This window comes from Marmota flaviventris, chromosome 15, assembly GCF_047511675.1.
Source record: "Marmota flaviventris isolate mMarFla1 chromosome 15, mMarFla1.hap1, whole genome shotgun sequence".
Taxonomy (NCBI): domain Eukaryota; kingdom Metazoa; phylum Chordata; class Mammalia; order Rodentia; family Sciuridae; genus Marmota; species Marmota flaviventris.
In genome coordinates this window covers 48426473-48445071 of record NC_092512.1, presented here as the reverse complement: position 1 = coordinate 48445071, position 18599 = coordinate 48426473, and the positions used below count along the sequence as shown (strand labels likewise).

The 18599-nt window shown below is 39.9% G+C and overlaps 1 protein-coding gene across 3 annotated transcripts in view; it reads left to right on the top strand.

Annotated features, from left to right (window-relative positions):
• Positions 1-16013: 16013 nt before the first annotated feature.
• Wwp1 (WW domain containing E3 ubiquitin protein ligase 1) overlaps positions 16014-18599 on the top strand; it is a 117968-nt gene continuing 115382 nt past the window's right edge. For all 3 annotated transcript variants that reach the window (XM_071602257.1, XM_027947974.2, XM_027947970.3), the window contains exon 1: positions 16014-16204. The gene's annotated coding sequence lies outside the window, so the exon portion shown is untranslated. The remainder of the gene's footprint in view (positions 16205-18599) is intronic.

Sequence of the window (18599 nt, the reverse complement as noted above, 5' to 3'; positions counted from 1 at the left end):
GAATTAGAGTAAGGGGCATACTCAGGCAAGTAAACTGAAGGACGGGAGGCAATAGTTAAAGAGTTAGATGTTTGAAACCAAGATTTTTGGAAAAGGTAATATTTGTTGTACAGGGACAGAAAGTCCTGAACATACTACTGCATAACAAACTACCCCAAAAACGTAGTGATTTAAAACAACAATCTTTGGTTTGTTTGTTTGTTTCTCACAATTCTGGGTTAGCTTGCGAGTTCTGACCTGGCCTGGGACTATTTGATCATTTCTGGTCTTATTCATACGGAGGTCAGCTTAAAGGTCGGCTTGGAGCTTACTGGGTAGAGATGACGTCATCTGGGAAGACTGGGCTCTGCTTTATATGGTCTTTCATCTTTCAGTAGACTAGCCTGTGCTTGTTTTTCAGTAGTAGCAGAGGATAAGGGGAAAGAGAGAGGGAGCATGCATAAGAGAGAGAGAGAGGGAGAATAGATGCATGTCAGCCTCTTGAAATCTAGACTCAGAATCTACATATAACTTCTACATTCTTCTACTGGCCAAAGCAAATCACAAATCAGCACAAGAGGTAGGGAGAGTATCTCTCCTGCCTCAGATTGTTAGGATGAAACAACTAGGGCCATTTTGTTATCAACAAGATCTAGGATGGGATCTTCTTCCTATCACCTTCTTCCTATCACCACTACTGAGAACACATTCACATATATATTACATTTGAATAGCACTTTTGAATTTGAAAACTATTGTAACTATTTGATTGATCTTTAGTACAATAAGTATCTAATCCCCCTTTACAAAGGCATGGTAATTAAGGGTTCAAACATGGTCAGATTTGTGCATTAAAACTTTATCCTGGGGCTGGGGACGTGGCTCAAGTCGTAGCGTGCTCGCCTAGCATGCGTGAGGCACTGGGTTCTATTCTCAGCACCATGTAAAAATAAAAATCAAAGATATTGTGTCCACCCAAAACTAAAAACGAATAAAAAAAATTTATCCTGGAATGGGATACTTTTTAGGTATGGGATACTTAGAGAAGGTGAATAGGGCAGAAGAGCAGTTAGAAGTCTATTGAAGGGTTCTGTGACTATATACTGAGTCTGATCGTAGGCAGTAAACATTAAAAAAAATGATATCCAGAAATATTTAAGAGCAAAGTCAAAAAACAAGATTTATTGACCATTGGGAATATGTAGGCAAGGAAAGAAAGTGATTAATTTTGTTTTAGGTTTCTAATTATGGCATCCAGATGGATCCTCAAGATAGGGAATTGAAAATGATCAGCAGGTTTGAGGCATAGGCATATAGGCTAGCAAGTTCAGTTTTGGTTACATGGAGTTAGAGACTCTTAGAAGACTTAAGCAGATATTAATTGACTATTGGAAATGTGAGTTCCATAAACTCAGGAGAATTCTGTGTTCAATGTAAATCAAGACGCTCTCTAACACGTGGCAATGGAAGTAAATATATACGGAACCAATATATTAGGAAAGAAATTATAGGAAGAAAAGAATTTCGATTTAAAAGAGTTTATAGGAAGAAGAGACTTAAAAATGGAGCACTGAGAAACAGCAACACTGAAGGGCTGGTCTGAAAAAGAGGAGGTAGGTACAATCACCAAGGAGACAACAAGGAGCAACAGCCAGAAAACCAAAATAGAAAATTATGGAAACTGAGCGACTGCTGGCTGTCATGTCAGAAGTCTGAGTACCTGAGGTTGTCACAAGGTGAGGAAGTCCGGCCACATGGAGAAGCCATGTGTGAGAGTCTGGTCAACAACTCCAGCTAAGGTCCCAGCCAAAAGCCAGCAATGACTGCCAGACATGAATGAATTGTCTCCAGGTGATTCTAATCCCCAGCCATCAGGCCACCCACTGCTTTCAAGTCTTCTTAACTAAAGTTCCAGATGATGTGAAGCAGAGATAAGCCATTCTCCTGAGCCCTATTGCTCTTTCTGACCCACAGAATCTGTGACCATTAAAAATGGTATTTTAAGTTACTGAATGTTGGTGCAATGTCTTACACAGCAATAGTAACTGAAACATCACTGAAAGAAATGACATCTTCACAGAGAAAAGATGTACTTTTTATGATATGATAATTTTCAAAGGATCTTAAATTTGCAAAATATCCTTCCCAACTCAAACTCTAATCCTTGCACATTTTAAGGTTGAATAGTGTTTAAATTATTTGTATCTTTTCCCAAGTTTCTCAAGATTTACAAGAATCCCTTACAATAATTTCCTGTTATCTAATATCTAAAGCCTGTCCTAAATCCTATCTTCTCTCTGAAATCTTTAGTGAGTACTTTTGATAAACATAATCTTTCATCCCTGTCCTTTGAATCCTTTTAACAGTTTTGTTTGTTTTTGACATAAGGTCTATCTTACTCAATAGATCTAACAAGTCTAGGACTTGGTTGTTTCCTTGCACGTATCTCAGAGTATTGTGTATAACAGATCCTCAAGAAATACCTGTTGAGTGATATTTGTTAATGCAACTATCATTATTGGATTTTAAAGCTGGTTATTTTATTCTGCAACTTAATAAAATTCACTCTACTTGCTTGCTTTCAAAGAAAGAGATTGTGTGGACTGTTATATAAAGTATATATCCTCTTAGTGTCTTCAAAATTTATTACTGCCAGCCAGGCGTGATAGTGTATGACTGTAATCCCAGCGGCTCAAGAGGCTGAGGCAGGAGGATCACAAATTCAAGGCCAACCTCAGGAACTTAGTGAGGCCCTAAGTAATGTAAATCATCCTTCCTTCTTTTGAAACAGTAAGACCCTGTTTCAAAATAAACAATAAAAAGGGCTGGGGACACTGTTCAGCACTCCTGGGTTCAATTCCCAGTACCAAAAAAATAAAACCAAAACAAAACAAAAACAACTTACTACATTGATAGAATGTATTTTCACTTTGATTCTGCCCTCTAAATAAATGTATTTCAGTGATGAAAGTGTCCAGGCTAAGAAATGTGATCACAATCCATGTTGAAAAGTGCTGGGCCAAGTTTGTACTCACTCACGCAGTTTTATAAGAATGGAAAAGAAACAGAGAGAGGAAGGGTGACTGGCTCAGTGGGAGGTAGCTTGTTAATTAGTAAACAAGTGCTGCATACATACTGAGCAGTGTGGCTGCTTTTCAAAAAAGCAAAGAACATGAGAAATCTCAGCTGTTTCCTGAAAATATGCTCACTTACAATTCCCTGTAGATAGAGATGTGTTTTATTATCTGTGAGAACTGAGGAGTTTGTTTACTGAGAAGCAAGATATAAAATGGTGGTGGTGAGGGGACTTTAGAGTGTCATTCTGGAAGCAGACTGAAGAAAGAGAAAGTGTTTGTGGTTGAGGGCCTGCTCAAGCAGCAAGCAGTGAGGACAGTCATGTAAATCATCCTTCTTTTTTACGAAATTTGCCATTTCAGAATTGAGATCAGAATTTGAGTGTGGATGGGGTGGGAGATGGGTGCCAGTTGTTTTCCAGATGTGTTTAAACATAGCCATTCATGGGTTGTGGTGGCAGGCCTGTAATCCCAGGGACTCTGGAGGCTGAGGCAGGAGGATCACAAATTTCAATGCCAGTCTTAGAACTTAGGAAGGTGGGCTGGGGATATAGCTCAGTTGGTAGAATGCTTGACTCACGTGCACAAGACCCTGGGTTCAATCCCCAGCACCACAGAAAACAAAACAGAACTTAGGGAAGCCCTACATAACTTAGTGAAACCCTGTCTCAAAATTAAAAAAATAAAAACAGGCTGGGAATGTGGCTCAGTGGTTAAGCACCCCTGGAATCAATCCCTGGCACCACTTCCCCAACCCCCCAAAAAGCAGACATTCTAACCAAGGACCCATAGAGTCACAGACTCAGACTCTTGTCTAGGCCCTCAGCCCATGATGGTGTTACTGAGTTCATGGACTTTTGTTTATTTATTTGATAAATATTTACTAAGAACATATTACAAGCCAGACATGGTTCAAGTTACCAAGAACACTACAATGAGGCTAGGAGGAGGACCATATCAAAGTCTCTGCTCTAAAAGAATTTATATTTTATTGGTAGGAAGATAGACAATAGGCAAATATGATTTTCAGATGATGATAAGTGTTATGGAGAAATTAAGTGATATGATAGAGATTAAGTAATAGAAGTTAAGCGATGTAAGAAATTGGCCTTGACATTCAGTAAAATGAAATCCTTTGCAAGGCGCCAGACTGCCTGATGTATCAAAGCCCTTAGAAGGATCATGAACCACTCAAAGCCCATGCCTGTGTGGAAAACGGTGTATTCATCCCTGTTGAACAACAGCTATAAAGTCTCTTGACTGGCCCTGGACCTCACTTTGGCTACCAGAGATTCTTTATGATCCCAAAGCAGGAATGTTGTCCAGTAGCTTAGAATTCTTCTGAAATAATAGTCCTCTTTCAGCAGATGCTTTTTGACTGAAACAACTCTTGTCTGTAAGCATGCCCTGATTTATGTCCACCTTGTTTGTTTTTCTTGTCTTTATGTCATTGACATCAGATTCCATTTAACCTTGAACCTCACTTCCTTTCTCTGCTGCCATATCTGGACTAGCTTGTTAATGTCATTGATATCAGATGACATTTAACCTTGAGCCTCACCTCCTTTCTCTACTGCTATACATAAACTATCCTGCTTGCTTTCAGAGACAAGTCAAGCTTGTCTAATCCTATCTAGGACCTAACTGGATGGAATTTGCTGCTGATGTGCCCCATAATTATGACATCTAAATGACAGGTTAACTAGTTGGCATAGAAAAACAACATCAATTAGTTCAAACAATGTTGAGTGGTGGGTACACCTATAGGCACAGATAGCCATGGGACTACCTGACCAAGACCTAGTAGTCCAGGCATGTACCAGAGAGTTTGAGGTACCCTGAAATAGCTATGCAAGCTTCTTATTCCATAATCATTTGCCTGGAGGAGCTAAGAAAGATGTTCCAATAAACCAGGTGAAAAGAGAATTTATTTGAAGGATAAGTGGGAATCTCATATAATCCAACTGCAAATAGTACCATTGGGTCTCGTAAATGTTGAAAAATCTTCCAACCACTTCTCTTTTTCTTCTGCCTTTTTGTTTAAGATAGCACCATTTCCCTCTTCTTCATCTCTCTACATGTCATTTCCGTGATATAGCTGGGCTTTTTCCCCCGGGTGCTTGTTTCTTTTTTTTGTTCCTGGATAAATTCAGTTTAACATGAGTCTCTGCTCTGCTGTGGAGCTATTTGACTCAGACTTGACCAGATATTTCAGTGCCAGCACTCACAACTAATTAGTAAGTCAAAGTCAACATCTCTTGGTTCAAAATCTTCGTTGTTGTTTTGCTTTTGTTTGCAATATTGGGGATTTAATCCAGTGCTTCCTGCCTGTGAAGCAAGCATCCCACCATTGGAGCCACACATACAGCCCTTTTTAAAAAATTTTATTCTCTAATTCCAGGTCCTTCTACCTAAGGATCCTGAGTAGCTGGACTTACAGGTATGCCACCACACTGGCTTAGTTCAAATTGTATATATTTATTTATTGGTATTGGGGATTGGATCCATGGGCACTTTTTTTACTGAGCTACATTCCTAAGCCTTTTTAATTTTTAATTTTGCAACAGGGTCTCACTAAATTGCTCAGGGCCTGGCTAAACTGCTGAGCTGGCCTCAAACTTGTGATCCTCTTGTCTCAGCCTCCCAAGTTGCTAGGATTATAAGCATGAGTCACCGTGCCTGGCTCTTAGTTCAAAATTATTGTGCAAGAAAATCTAATTGGCCTGAATAGACTTTGAGTTGTTTTCCCCTGGGTATTATGTGGCAAGACCCCAGCGCTGGAGATACTATGAACCTGTGCTACAAACATGGTAGCCATGGGTGTGGTCAGAGGAAAGATTTTCTTAGATGGTGGGCAATGTAAGAAGGAGACAACAATCAGCATCCACTGAGGCTATAAAGCTCCAACAAGGCTATAAAGTTTGGCTGCTACCTTCAATTATCAAAGAGGCTAGTCCTAATGCCCAAAACTTGAATTGCCTATTGCTGGGGTAGAATATAGCTGTTTTGTTTTGCTGCACTAGGAATTGAACCCAGGGTCACTCTACCACTGAGCCACATCTCCATACCTTCCCATTTTTAAAAATTTTGAGATCTGGTCTTTGTTAAATTGCCAAGCCTGGTCTCAAATTTGTCTCATCCCCCAAATCATTGGAATTACAGGCGTATGACATAGCACCCTGCCAGAATATCAATTTGTTTATATTACAAAGGGGAAACAGATTGTAAACATGCTGAAGATGGACATTTTGTAAATATCGATCTAACAGAGTTAGTCTAGAAAAGCAAAAACTTTTAAAGCAATAGTGAACAAGGATTTGAATAAAAATAGTTTATATTATGGCTATGATGGCACATGTACACCTATGATCCTAGCTACTTGGGAGGTTGTAGCAGGAGGATTGCAAATTTGAGACCAATCTAGGCAATTTAGTGAGATCCTCTGTCAAAATAAAAATAAAAAGGGCATTGGGCGTGATGGTATAGGCCTGTAATCCCAGCAATTTAGGATACTGAGGTAGAAGGATTGCAAGTTCTAGGCCAGCCTCAGCAATTCGGCAAGACCCTGTCTCAAAATAAAACACTGAAAAGGTCTGGAGATATAATTCAGTGGGAAAGACCCTTTGGGTTCAATCCCCAATACTCTTGCCTGGCATGCATGAGGTCCTGCATTTGATTTCCATTACTGGGAACAACGAACAACAAAAGCAACTTCTATTAAGAAATACTCACTTTTCATTGAATCAAGTAATATCAATGTTTTCTCAGATATGTGGAAACTAGTCCAAAATGGGGCTGGGGGACAGAAAGGAAAAAGAAGGTTGGGGGTGGTGGTGGAGATTCCATCAAAACAGCAGAAAGAACAATGAATTAGATGAAGGGGATTGAGGGGAAGAGAGAGGGAATGAATCTGACCTAACTTTCCCATGTACATATATGAATATACCACAGTGAATCTCACCCTCATGTACATCTACAAGACATTAACTAAAAACAGAAAACAGCAACAACAACAACAAAAATTACAAGTAAATAGCAGAAAGATCAGTAGAGTAGAGGAAAGGAAAACAGGGTGGGAGGGTGGACAGGAGGAAAAGGGGAAGTACTAGGGACTGAATTAGAGCAAATTATATTCCATTCTTTCATAATTTTGTCAACATGAATCCTAATGTTATGTATAATTAAAAACAACCAGCAAAAATTAGCATATTCATTATGTGCCACACATCAGTAAATGTGATATAATACAACAAAGTGGAGAACTTAAAGTAAAAAGAAAGTCATAAATGTGTTATAATTACCATATAGTAATCCATATTGAATAGACGCTAAAACTCTATTCAATATTACTAACTCCCCCAATTAATCACTTTTGTTCTGGAACATCAATGTGCTTATCAGTTATTTGTTCAATACTTGTCTGTTTTCCTCCCTGGAACATATATACTCCCTTGGGGCTCAAGCTAGGTCTGATTTGTTACTACTGAACCCCTGGTGTGTAGCTCAATGCCAGCACATAATCAAGCATTCAACAAGTCTCTAATGAATAAATAGTGAATGAATGTAGACATATAAGGATAAAACAGTTGCATTTTTTTCAAAATCCAAAATTGGGACAGTTATATAAAAGAAAATTAAGCTACCCTTTATTGAAGACAATTTACAAAACATAATTTATTCAAGAAAATGAGTTCTTACAAATAAAGGAATGATTTAAAAGATAAATCTACTTTGGATTTTGGCAAAGGCTAATTAGTTCAAGAATTTAGTAACTTGGGGGCTGGGGATGTGGCTCAAGTGGTAGTGTGCTCGCCTGGCATGCGTGCGGCCTGGGTTTGATCCTTAGCACCACATACAAAGAAAGATGCTGTGTCCGCCAAAAACTAAAAAATAAATATTAAAAAATTTAAAAAAAAAAAGAATTTAGTAACTTGGGAAGCCAGACACAGTGGTGAATGCCTACAATCCCAGTAATTTGAGATGCTGAGGTAGAAGGACTGCAAGTCTGAGGCCAGCCTCAGCAATTTAGCAAGACACTTTCAAAATTAAAAAAACACTGAAAAGGACTAAGGGTGTAACTCAGTGGTAGAGCAAACCTGGGCTCAATCCCCAGGAAGAAGGAGGAGGAGGAGGAGGAGGAGGAGGAGGAGGAGGAGGAGGAGGAGGAGGAGGAGGAGGAGGAACAAGAGGAAGAAGAAGAGGAGGAAATAGAGGAGGAAGAGGAAAAGAAAGAATAGTTTAATAATTTGTTCAACAAATATGTGTTGTGCAGGAGAAAATGAGGTAAGCTTGGTTTCTGTTCACATGGAGTTTATAGAAATCTAGAAGGTATTAGAAGGCTCAAAGGTTATTTTCCTAACATGTAAAAATAAAACAAAAAAAATCTATCACAAAGAACCTGCATATTTGATAAGCAAATACATAACAGACCTTTGATTATATTCAGTTAAGTAACTCCCAGTCCCACACTGTACTCCGTGATTTCTTGTATAATCTATGCTCTTCCACATTTCAGGTCAGTGTTCATGCTGTTACTCTCTGCTGAAATGTTTTCCCACCTATATCCTTTTTGTTTGTTTAAATCAATTCATCCTTAGCTTCTGAGACAGTCTCCCATCTGCCACTGCACAATTCTCAACCACTCTTTAAGCTTTGTGTGTACCCCTTATCCCTAGGTTTATCATAGCATATTAAATTCAGTATTTGTTTAAATATTTGGGAACTCAAGTTTCTGGAGAGCAGATAAAATAGTTGTATATTTTTTAAAGTTCAAAATTGAGAGAATTATAAAAAAGAAAATTAAACTACCCTTTATTGAAGGGTAGAGCAGGGACTAATTTTCACTGATTTTGTGTGTATAATGCCCAGTATATAATAGGTAGACCATAAATGCTTCAGTGGAGCTGATCACTCTGTTTTCTGCTTATAAACCTTTATTTCCCTAATATATGATCAAGGAATTTATGTGATGGCTTATATTTCCAAATTTTTTTTTAAATTTTAGTTGTAGATGGACATAGTAACTTTATTTTGCTTATTTGTTTTTTTATGGGTGCTGAGGATTGAACCCCGTGCCTCATACGTGCAAGGCAAGTGCGAGCAGGGCAAATGCTCTACCACTGAGCCACAACCTCAGCCCTTTCCAAAATTTCTTTAACAGGTATTCAGTCTGAATCATTGGAAAGGCCATAGTTGAAAGCATTCAAAGCCTGAGTACATTCTCTTTGCTTCCCACCAATAGCTCAAATCTACATGAAAATTTGAGTCAGAGAACATTTATTATTTTTACCATCTTTTTTTTTTTTTTGATACCTGAAAATGAACTCAGGAGTGCTCATCCACTGAGCCATGTCCCCAATGCTTTTTATTTTTTGAGACAGGGTTCACTAAGTTTCATAGGGCCATGCTAAATTGTTGAGGCTGACCTCAAGATTCTCTTGCCTCAGCTTCCCAAGCCTCTGGGATTACAGGCCTGTACCTCTAGGCCTGGCTATCTTTACCATCTTGATCTCATAAGAGCCAATTAATTTCTTAATACCTCAAACTATCTAATGGTTGCATAATAAACAAGGTTAGAATTCTTTTTGGCAAGTCTAACACCCAAAATGCTACTAAAGTGTTAGTGGGGAACAAGGAGTGGTAAAAAAATTTTTTCAAAGATAGAATAAAACACTACTTTTTTCCAACTTGATTTAATAGGCATTTATAGAACAATCTTCATTTTCTCCATAACTGCAAAATATAAACCATTCATATGCACTTGAAAATTTCATAAAAAATGCTGGGGCATAAAACTAGTATTAATAATTTAAAAGGATAGAAATAATACAGAATATATTCTCTGACTCAAGATTAAATTAGGAATTAAATTAGGAAACAGCAACAAAAAGGAGAATTACCAAATATTTTAAAAATATGTAACACGTTTTCTAATAACTCATGAATCAAAAAAGAAATCATAAGGAATATAAAAATTTAGAACTACATGAAAATTTTAAAAAAATACATTGAAATTTTTGATGATTTTTTTTCTGATGCCAAGTTGAGAAAGAAATTCATGCTCTGTATCCTGTGTTAGGAAAAAAAAAAAAAAAAAAGCCAGGCTGGATGCAGTGCCCCACTGTAATTCCAGCAGCTCAGAAGACTGAGGCAGGAGGATCACAAGTTCAAAGCCAGCCTTGGCAATTTGCCAAGGCCCTAAGCAAGTTAGGGAGACCCTGTCTCAAAATAAAAAATAAAAATGGCTGAGCATGTGGCTCAGTGGTTAAGTGCCCCTGAGTTCAATTCCTGGTACCACTCCTCCCCACCTCCCAAAATAAGATTGAAGTCCCAATAGAATAATGTTAGCTTGCACCTAAAAGAATCTAGAAAAATAAGATTGAATAACCCCCCAAGTAAGTATAAATATGACATTTATAAAGAGAAAAGCCAAAATTAAAAAATAAAATGAATAGCTGATCTGGAACAACACATGAAAGATTAATACTGGATAATCCCATTTATATCAAATTTTTGAGAAAATAGAATAATTCTATAGTGTCAGAAAGCAGATTATTAGTTGTCTAGAACCAGGAGTAGCTGGGGAGAGAAAGGGTTCTAGGATTTTTTTTTATGGTGTTGGGAAGGTTCTGTGTCACAAGTATGATGGTAAAACTACACTGACATAGTAATTTGTCAAAATTCATTGAAATGTACAATTTAGATGAAGTTATGTTAATGCATGTAAATAATACTTCATCAATTAAAGGAGAGTAGCACTGTGATAGTTAATTTTGGATGTCATCCTGACTGGATTGAGGGATGCCTAGAGAAGTGGCATATCAATAGCTCTGAGCCTGTCTTTGGGGTTTTTCCAGAGAAGACTGGCATATGAGTCAGTAAACTGGTGGGAGAGGGGCACCCCAAACGTGGGAGGACACCATCCAATTGGCTGGGGGCCAAGGAACAGGAAAACACAAGAAGTACAACTCCCTCTCTGGTTATTCCTCCCTGAGCAGGGTATATTTCTCCTGCTGCCTACCCTTCAATAACAGACTCCATATGTGTGTGTAGTCTCTGGGTCTGGCACCAGTAGCCCTCTGAAGTTTTTGAGCCTTCAGCCTCCTACTGGAGGCTGTTCCATTGGCTTTCTTGTTCTGCGGTTTCCAGCTTCTTGGATTGAGTTATTCCTACAGGCATCTCTGACTTTCTAACTTATAGATATGATGGACATGGAACTTTTCAACTTCTGTGATTGTGTGTGCCAATTTCCTAACAAATCCACATATATATGTAGATATTCTATTGATTCTATTTCTCTGAAGAACCTTTACTAATACAATCACCAAAAATGATTTGATTTATAAGATATAATTGCTTTAAGTTATTCCCAACCTTTAAGTCTAATATACTTGACAACTGTGTCATACTTCAAGAGAGTAAGTAGGAGAGAGAACCATCAAGGGAGAGGAGACCTGCCTCTTATTGATTCCATTGCTTTGGAAAGGAGCAGCAGATTGTCCTAAAAGGGGTACTGCTATCTCTGGACTTAGGCTTTGATCAGCAAGGGAGTTTGAGGAGTATATTAGGGAGGGTTAAGAAACAGGTGAAGGGGCATCCAAACCCTACCTTTTCCACAAGTACATTGAGAAAGGAAATTCTTAAGGTTCTAGGGAAAGTAGACAGGTGGGTGCAGTTTCTTCAGTGCTAATGCCATTGGGACCTGGCATTTGTTTTTTGCTTGAGGGGAGGGAGAGGGTCTTGTGCATTCTCAGCCTCTACTCATTAGATTGCAAAGGAACTACTGCCCCCAAAGCCACCATCATTAAAAATGTCTCAAGACAATGACAAAATTCCCTGCAAAATCATTCCAGCTTGAGAAACATCAGATGAGTATTAGTTTCTATGGCTTGGTGACAAATTATCCCTAAAATTTAGGGGCATTAAACAATAAGCTCTTATTAGCTCACAGTTTCTATGGGTGATTTGGATTCAAGATCCCAGTGAAGTTTCATTCAAAATGAATTAATCCATAAGCTTGATTTAGGCTGGAGGATCTGCTTCTGAGAGGTGTCTTCCACATGGAGATTGGCAGGAGGCCTCAGATCCTTGTTGATTGCTGGCAAGATGTTTCATCTCCCTGCCGTGTGGGCCTGTGCATAGGGCTGCTTGATGTGTGGTAGTTGTTAATGATCTGAGAGAGAGTAGGGAGAATCCATAATGCCTTTTTATGACCTAATTTGAGAAGTGATAGTTCAGTCTCATTGTATCTATTAGAACCAAGTCACTAACTATATTCCACACTCACTTGGAAAAGAATCAGATTCTGGTTTGTGAAAGAAGGAGGATCAACAAAGTTGTGGACATATTTTAATATTACTACAGTTAGAGAAAGTTTTTTTTTGTTTTGTTTTGGTGGTACTCAGGGAATTGAACCCTGGGTTCCTTTTCCTTGTATTTTTGAGACAGCTTCTTGCTAAATTGCTCAGGCTGACCTCAAATCTGTAATCCTCTATCCTCACCCTCTGGAGTCACAGGGATTATACACAAGTGTTACCACCCCTGGCTAGAGAAAGATTCTTTGACAAATAGACTGGGAAATACTATGAGCTATTTAGAGAAAATAAAAGAATATCACTCCAAAATAAATCTTCAAAGATTAAATTACTTAATGAAAAAAAAAAAAAGAATTGTCTAACACATAGAAAAAAATAAGAGCAGAAGAATTACATGACCTAACGATGAGAAAAAATGTATGAGGTAAAAAGAAGACAAAAATGGAAAAGACAAATAGTTTAATGAAGGATCAATATCTACACGATAGAAAGTGCCCTCTTGTGAATTATGCATCCCAGCAAGAAAGTGGACTATGGACCAGTGATAAGAGCATATTTACCAAAGTTACTCATTGTGACTTGGGCACTCTGAAGAAGCACATTTACTGTCTTGTAGTGCTGTGGGAAAATTTATAATAACAATTATGGCAACAGGAATTCATTGATTATGTGCCATACTTACGTGCTAGATAGGTATAAGTATTCTTGTAGCAAGTTATTTCCTTTTTATTATAATATCATGTGGCAGCACTACACTAATTTCCTAGCTAAAGTATAATCAGATTAAGTAATTTGGCCAAATCTCATGGTTTGTAGGTGGCTACAGGGCCAGCTAATCCATTAGGCATAATAGGCACAGTGCTTCAGGCTCATAACACATTTAGAGCTCACAAAAATGCTTTAATTTCTATTCAGATCAGAAGGAAAAAAAATAAATGTTAGGTAAAAGAAAAAAATTGGGGGAGGGTACAATATGGGGTTTATGGCATATGCTAGGCAACACTCTACCTCTGTGCTATAACCCCAGCCCTTTTTACTTTCTTATTTTGAGACAGGGTCTCAAAAAATTGCCCAGGTTGGCCTTGAACTTGCCATCCTCCTTTCCTCAGCCTCCTGAGTAGCTGGGATTATAGGTGTGTACCACCACCACACCTGGCTTAAAGAAAGTATTTTAATGTATAATGTCCATATATTTGTCTCTATATCAATGCAGTATGAAAACATAGTTTGTAATTTTGTTTTATGGAGGAAGAAGCCCACAAAAGTAAAAGTGTCTAGGATCTTGAAAGTCAGAAGGTGGCCTGCAGTGGCAGAGCTGTGTTTCAATCCCCATGTTCTTCCTGGAAAGCAACTTGCCAACATGTTTCAAAAGGGTTAAACTTGTTCACACCCTTTGATGACTTTCAAGAATTTAACTTAAGATAGTACATAAGGACATGGACAGTGATTTTCAAAAACATATGTACAACAGTATCCATTGGAAACCCAAGAAATGTTTAGTAATGAAAGTAAATATTTGGGGCAGGGGTTGTAACTAAGTGGTAGAGTACTTGCCTAGCATTTGAAAGGTACTGGGTTAGATCCTCAGCATGACATAAAAATAAATAAATAAGCTGGGCTTGGTGGTGCACTCCTGCAATACCAGCTGCTAGGGAGGCTGAGACAAGAGGATTAGGAGTTCAAAGCCAGCCTCAGCAATGGTGAGGCACTAAGCAACTCAGTGAGACCCTGTCACTAAATAAAATACAAAATAGGGCTAGGGATGTGGCTCAGTAGTTGAATGCCCCTGGGTTCAATTCCCAGTACCAATAAATAAATAAATAAAGATTAAAATAAATAAATAAAATAAAGGTATTGTGTCCATTTACAACTAAAAATATCTTTAAAAAGTAAACATTCAATATTGGGTGTCAATTCAGGGGATGAGAAGAACATTAGGAGCTTCTCTATACAGGGCTGAGGGGACACTGAGCAATTGGGGGAGATGAAAGTGAGACAGAGCAGGAAGCAGGAGGCTTTGCACAAGTTCTGGAGAAGGAGTACAGACGCTGCTGGGGATAGGCATAGTGTTTCTGAGGGGGTGTTTATAAGCAGTTGCTGCATTTATTGAAAGGGACCTGACAGCAAAAATATGGGAAAAAAGAGGAAACAATATGTATTTAAGCACAGAGATGAGTTAACACATTCAGGCAACTATGAAGAGTTCTCATTACAGAAGAAACCAAGGATGTGAGCATGCAAGGGGCCTTGAATCTGGTTAGTCTTTGTCATAAAAGCTCTAAAGAGCCAATGAATGATTTTAAGCAGTAGAATGATATTATCAGTTGTATATCTTAGATTGATCTTCATGCATCATGAGACGATGCGCCTGATTCAAGTGTGAAGTCAAAGGGCAGGGATTAAGGCACTAGAGTGGAAGGGAATGTACACTGTTCAGTCAAGAGATATTTGTTGAATGTCACTGCTATTTTTGTTACACACTTCTTTCAAAAAGTTTAATGACAATGGAAAAAGATAACTAGAAAGATGCTTGAAAGTCAAGAGAAAATTTAGGACAGAAAAATCTTAAAACATGATTATGCTGTTGTAGCCAGGCGAGACGAAAAAGTTTTCGAGACAGGCTAAGAAGCGGGTCCCAGGAAGGAGCAGTCAGTGGAGGAGTTTCCTTTGGAAAGGAGCAGGAACTCTAACCTCTGAGACGGCGAACTAGTAAGCTTGGAGGTTGGTTGCAGGTAGTTTGTAGGGGTTGGGTAAGTGGTTTGGGCAAAAATTGTAGAAACCGACTTTGCTTTATCTTAAGACCATGTCATCTGGAAAGTAATGTGATCATCACAGACTTCTATTTGCAGGGTGGCCTTTCTTCTGAAAGCAACAGATTACCAATAGCATTTTCCTAAACCAGTTAACTCATTTGTATAATGGAGCTAATAAACGTTACCTTACAGGACTGTGGTGTGGATTAATTGCATGGACACATGTATTTGCTTTATTATTGGGCTGATGTGGTAGTGGGTGGTGGGGGGAGTGAGCAATTTGATTACTAATAAAAATGGACTGCATGTCTTCTGGTAGGACCATCTGCTGAGTCCAATTATTTATTCTTGTAATGGGTTCTAAGTCAAATACTAAGGTAAGTCAAGGAGTATTTACTAGCAGCCTACAAAAATAGGCTGCAAAGTGTTCGAGAAAGAACGCCACTGCCCCGAGGACCTTACTTGAGGTCATGCACAGGGTTTGGCGGACCGGAAAGTCAAGTCAGCAGTTAAGTACTCAGCGTGAATTTAGGGAAGCCTCTTCCTAAATCTCGGTGGCGGCCCCGCCCCTTCCACAGGTTCTGGCCACGCCCCGATCTTCTATTGGCTAGTTCGCCACCTCCACTCGACCGCTCCGAAGACCCGGAGGAGCGGAGTTGTCCAGAGGCAGCTTCAGTGCACCCTCGCTGCGCATGCTCGCGGGGAGCCGGATTCCGGGTCCGGAGTTGGAGGCTTTGGGCGGCTTCGGCGCAGCGCGCTGTGTAGGGGCGGGCTGGGAGGCGCGCGCTTGGTGCGCGTTGCCGGCGTCGCGGGTACGCGGCACGCTCCCGAGGAAGGGAGGTGTGGGGTCGGCTGCGGGTAGCGCGTGGCCGGGGTGGGGGTGGGGGGAGGGTCGGGTGTCCGCAAGCTCGGCGTGCGGGTTCCGAGTGGCTGCAGGCGGCCTGGGCTGCCGGGGCCGACGCCTGGGTGGCTGCCGCCGCCGCGCCTGCTGCGAGATGGCGATCCTGGGCACGGAAGGGTGAGAGCACCCGCCGGTGGAGGAGGCGCTGCTGCCTTGGCCGCCCGGCCGACAGCTTCGCGCCGGGTAAGGACGCCGGGGCGCGGGGTTGGGGCTGGGGGCGCGGGCGGGGCGGGGGCGCGGGCCGGGAGTCTGCGCCGCGGTGCCAGGAGCCCGGCGCTGGCTGTCCGCTGCAGAACCCTCGGAGGGACTGTCGGGGGTCAGTCCGCTCTGCGGTGGCTGCCTTCTTCAGTCTGGGGGCCGGGAGTTTCTGGGGTGGGGTCACAGGTCTTGCCCCGAGTTGGCCCAGGCACAGGCCTGTGCTGATGATACTGGAGCGGAGCGAAGTGTTTTCGTGACTCTGCAGCCGCAGTTCTCAAGCTTCCTCAGCCTTCAGTTCGCCTTCTTTCTACCTTTCTTCCTTTCCCTAGCACCTTTCTCAAAACTGCCGGTGCCCCAGTTCCACCATCCCAAACCAAGGACTCCTGCCTTAGAACGTCTTTTTCTGACGTGTTTTAAGCACTTCGCTTCTATACTGGCTCCGTAGCTTCCCCCACCACAACCCCCCCACCTCCACCTTTTGTGACCTGGTAGGTTCCAGTGACCTTGCAGATTTTTACTAGTCCTATTTTATCTGGTGGCTTGGGCCCTGTCCTGTGATATTTTTAAATTTTTTTAGTTCTGTAGTTTGTGCATGGCTTTTACAACCTTTAAATGATCAGTTTGTGTGTGCAGGAACTGTGCAGTCCTTTCTTTGCTCCATCGATTTGGAGTTGAGGTTTTTATTTTTATTTATTTATTTTTTCCCTCCAGAAATTATATGAAGTCTCATTACCAAAGAAGAGGAGTTATCTATTATAATTTTGACATTTTAATTCATCCAGGATAAAATATTTTCCAAGGAGCTTGATTTGTTTTTCCAAGTTTTTATCCTTTAGTGTAGGCGAATGTGCAACAAGAGTTGAGCTTTAAAATGCTGCTTGTAATAGTTATGGAAAATGATAACATTCAGGCTTATCTTCTGCTTTCCTTTAGTGGCTTTTTTTTTTCTTTTAACCATAAATATCTGGTTTACAGTTGTCTGCAGGTTTGTACATGAGTTCAGACTTATGCATAAATACACTTCACCTGTCTTACAAAGTATGTGTGTATTGTGCAGAGCAAAATTAGGAAAAAATTAAATTCTTAAATAAAGGCATCCTCTTAGTTTTATGACTTGTTTTCCCCATAAAGTAGCATATTAGCTGTGACTGGAAATTAGTATTTTTCATAAATAGTTAATGTTTAAAAAATTAAAAATGTAGTTGCCAAGTTTGGGAACTACTGAGATGTATGAAGTATATGGTATGTTTCTTTGGGTCATGGCTTATTAATATTTTAAAATAGTTCTTCCCATAAAATGTATAACTGCTTGTAAGACCTAAGACACCATGATTTTGAAAAACAATGTGAAGATTTATGTTATTTGGAAGCCTAGCAAGATACAGGAGGTCACAGATCAAGTCTGCTTTAGAAGAGAGACTAATCTTTGCTGTTTACTTAACAATGGCTGAAATTTCTTTTCCTTGCACAAATATTAAGCATCTACTGTATGACTGAGGTGTTTTGGGAAATACAAAAATGAGGATGATTAGTACTGCTTGTCTAAGGAGGTAGGCACGTATGTCCCATTGTTCTTTAAATCTATACTTAAGTTTCATAAACAATACAAAATCCTCTTAGAATTCAATCCCAGAGTGGGTAGAAGTCAGATCATTTGGCAAAGTGGAAGTAAAGTGGGTTAGTTCATGGAGCATTTGTCTTTTGAGATCTTGGATTTGAAGGATGACTATGACTTTTGACAGGCAGGGAAAGGTGATCCAAGCAGATAAAAGGATCTAAGAGTACAGAGTTTATACATTTAGAAGAGGCAAGTGATTATGTTTGTGTGGGACATAAAGTATTTGTACTAGGATAAAGGATGATAAAGGTTGAAATAATCATTTGGTCCAGTCAATTGTCTTGTCCCCCTTCTCTGCCCCTCCCCCACCATGGGAATTGAATCCAGGAGTGCTTTGCTACTCAACTACATCCCCAGACCTTTTTAAAAGTTTGAGACAGGGTTTCTCTAAGTTGTCTAGGATGGCTTAGGACTTGGAATCCTCCTGCCTTGAGTCTCCCAAGTAGCTGGAATTACAGGTGTGCATCATCATGGTAAGCTAAGTGGCTTGTTTTTAATGACATGCTAATGACTTTGGATTTCTTAGGCAGTGAGGATTCCACAGATGATTTTTGAGTTGGGAGCAAAACAATTTTAAAACTTTGTTTTAGGAGGATAAATCTTGTAGTAAAATGTAGTGTGATTTGAGATAGGGCAAGCCTGGGGTACATAGATCTCCCTATAGTTTAGTTCATAGGTCTGAGCTATGAGTCTGAGCTAAGGTGGTAGTAATGCTAGTGGAAAAGAGAAAGGCAGCAGAATAGGCAATTTGATGAAGTCAAG